Consider the following 3,597-nt stretch of genomic DNA (forward strand, 5'->3'; position numbering starts at 1 on the left):
CGCGTTGGTTACCCGTCAATACGGAAGATAGGTGTTAATTGAACGAATAAAATGGGAAAGACTCCAAATGTAACATGATCCAAGTGCAAGATTATGAATAATGTTGGAAATGAAATGTGAACTGAGGAATTAATTGAATTGGTTATGTTTGTGTTTATAGTTTCATTTGCTAATGAACTTGAGATATATGATTTATGAAATATGTTATACGTTGGTAATTGGTGATGATCCTTGAAATTTAAAAGAAGTGAAAGTACGGAATGTGAAACGCGACCATAGTGCCATAAATAGGGAAACTTGTGAAAGGCCCAAAGAGCCAAGGAAATATTGCTATAGTGAGAGGTTGGAAATGTTAATAAAGACTTGTACAACGTGAAGGATTCTGAGATGATTGCATTCCTATATGTGTATATGTGTTACCTTTGTGTGCAAATCCATATAATTGAAGTACATATATAACAATATTTTTGGGAGATCGATAGTCACCGAGGAAGGGTAGGTTGAAATAACCTAACCCCGAAACTACACGTGCCGGTGTAGGGTGCATTGTGGAATATTGGGATGATATTTTTGGTAAATATGGATACGTCGAACCACACGGCACTGTGGCAAGACGGCTTAGCCGATCGGGCCGAGATCGGACGCCATGCCGCACACATGGTGGTAATTCGTGTTGGAAACTGTGATACAAAATGTGATTGTGGTTACACCTTCAAATAAGGTGGCTTAGCCGATCGGGCCGAGAACGGACTCCGTACCAAGAGTACGGTGGCAATGTGTGATATCGTGAATTGTGGTATTATTGGTACTAAAGATCTCCCCAAACTAAAATATGCAATACTTTAGCAAATTCGAAAGGAGTTAATTAATATGTTTCAATTGCACATTTGGATACAATCAATTGAAATTTTTTGTTTTTGTGCCTTTCCTTTCCTTGTATAGTTATTCTATTTTGAAAGGTGATTTTTAGCTTTACATACTAGTACTATTCGACAGTACTAACATCCCTTTTGCCGGAGACGTTGCATCTTTAATGGATGCAGGTATTTCCATAGTAGGCGGCAGCGATCAAAGAAAGCGGTATGTTCCTCCCAGCTAACTTGGTGATTCCCACTTCATTTCGGAGTCCTGTGTCATCTGGTTATTGTGTATTATTCATTTAAGGTATAGCCGGAGCCTTGTTGCTGGTATTTTCATATTACTCTTCAGTTGTATTTAGAGGCTCTGTTGACAGGTCGTGGGTGGTGTTTGATACTGGAAATTAAATTAGAAGTATTGGTATTTGACAAATATGTCTTTCATCATCATAACTATAAAAATTGTAGTATTTTGGACATTATGGTTGAAACTGCTAATGGAACTAAAATGGAAGTGTTAATGAAACATGTACAAGGTATGATTATTGGATTTCATCTCCTCTTTATTCATGAATTAATTTGGGTAGAATTAAACCTAACATGCTTGCTCAGTCGGGTTTACTCGGTTGAGCGCTGGTCGCGCTCCTTGGTTTTTGGGGCGTGACAAACTTGGTATCAGAACCTAAGGTTTTAAAGTATCCTAGGATGTCTCGGAGCCGTGTCTAGTAGAGTCCTTCTTATCGGTGTGTTGTCGACCACATCTATAGGTTGAAGTCTATTCGGACATTTAGGAATTTCACCCTTCTTTGATACTCCAGATCGTGCAGTAGAGCTCAAGATAAGGAGCTAATTTCCTTGCTATGTCTTATTCCCAAGATGAGTAATCTTGATACTATAATCCACGAGTTTGAAGCAGTAAGGAGGGAATGACCCCACCATTGAGCCTGAGGGAGATTACCCAAGAGTTTGTTAGGAGAATGTAACAAGCCATGGAGGGATTGGTAGAACTTGTTGCTAAGGGGAGTACCTTTGTTCCTATTTTATGTCATTGCACCACCAGATCATGTAGTATATCAGTATGTTACCAATGTATGTTACAGATGTGGATTCAGGGTGCATCAGTTAAGGCACTGCCCTGCATATCTAGAGTTACCAAGTAAGTGACCCATTAGTACATCATTCTGAACGCCACATACTTTTCCTTATTATATACGTACACCTGTATTGGGAGCCTGCATATATATGTTCTTAACAAGAATCTAAATCACAAAACATTGCATGCACCTACTCTTTGAACGAGACGTATTATTTGTAAATCAACTCTATCACAAATTCTCTTATNAATTTTGAGTTTACTAACTCTTACGGATTTTGGACTTTTCCACTTGACTTTTCCTAATCTCAACAGGGACTATTCCCGATGAATTCCTCACAGAAACTTTTTCTTTAAATAGACAACATCTACTCGCTTGTTCTTATACATGCACCGTCGTAAAGTTTACCTACGTGGTGCCAAGTTCCATGTAAAGCATCCCAGTGTTGCGATCCTTCTCGAGACACTCTTTTTGTCACTGGTGTATATGGCTTCTATGATTTGAATAGTAACTCTACCCTCTTGCGAGTATCATCATGAAACCTTTTCACTGTCTAGTAACATGAGATCATATCCCACCTCTTATCATATGTGTACATGTCAAATGAAGTGGTCGCTTGTCTGTATAGAATTTCTGAGAAATTTGAGATTTTTACGAATCTGTCATAGGAAGATCTTTTGTTTGCCCAACTCAGTATGACTTTCATGTCCACTAGTATCATTCCTCAGTAAGAAGCTCACTTTGTTCCTAGTATTGTGGTTGCCCGTGACGTGGTTGTGTATTGCAGTCTAGGAGTCGATATAGCAGAAGCATGTCCAGCTCGTATCAAACGTTTACCTTCTATTTATACCTCCACCACATATGTTAATTGTGTTCCTTAGTCAATGAATTCATTGGGCTAGTTTCCCAACACTTGTTCGATAACCATGAGAGAACGTGTCCTCCTATGTGTCTGTGTCACTGTAACACTTCCTTTCTTATAAGGACCATTAATAGGCTCTCCGTCAAGACCAAATGCACCTTTAGGGGTATTATAGCACACCTCCTACTTCTTATGTTGTCCTATCTTTCATTAGCATCTGGGTACTTCTCAAGTCAAAATCCATGGAGAACTCATCATGAACATCTGCAGACCTTCTATGGTTATTTTATACTGTCTCATTGGGTTCGGTTTTCTTTACACACTCGACTTCTGGAATCATTGACTATGTCATTATCATGTGCGGGGTGTTTTTCTACCCTTGGTATTCCACCCCCTAGGTGAATATGAGTTTTATTTGTCTTTCTCCCCGGAGCATCATGTTAACCATTGGAACCCCTCTAACCAATACATGATTTCATCCCTATGGTAGGAGTTCCTAGCTATGTGGTTTCACTCATGAAAGGTTGAGCTTAGATGCCTTTAGATTTTTGCACATATCATGAGCATATTGATTTGGAAGACAAGTTGTCGTATCTTTAGTTCTCTCATATAGGATCAATTATCAGGAAGGATTAAGCTATTTGAAATATGATAATCTCATAAGTGTTCAAATTCTTTTCATCCTAATGGTCTTGTGGCATAGATTTCTTGTGTCAGTTAATGTTAAGAGTGTAATTTAACTTCATGTATTTTGAAACCCATATCGCATTCAAGGTGCCAGAGT

The sequence above is a fragment of the Nicotiana attenuata genome, chromosome 3 (assembly GCF_001879085.1).
Source record: "Nicotiana attenuata strain UT chromosome 3, NIATTr2, whole genome shotgun sequence".
NCBI classification, from domain to species: Eukaryota; Viridiplantae; Streptophyta; class Magnoliopsida; order Solanales; family Solanaceae; genus Nicotiana; species Nicotiana attenuata.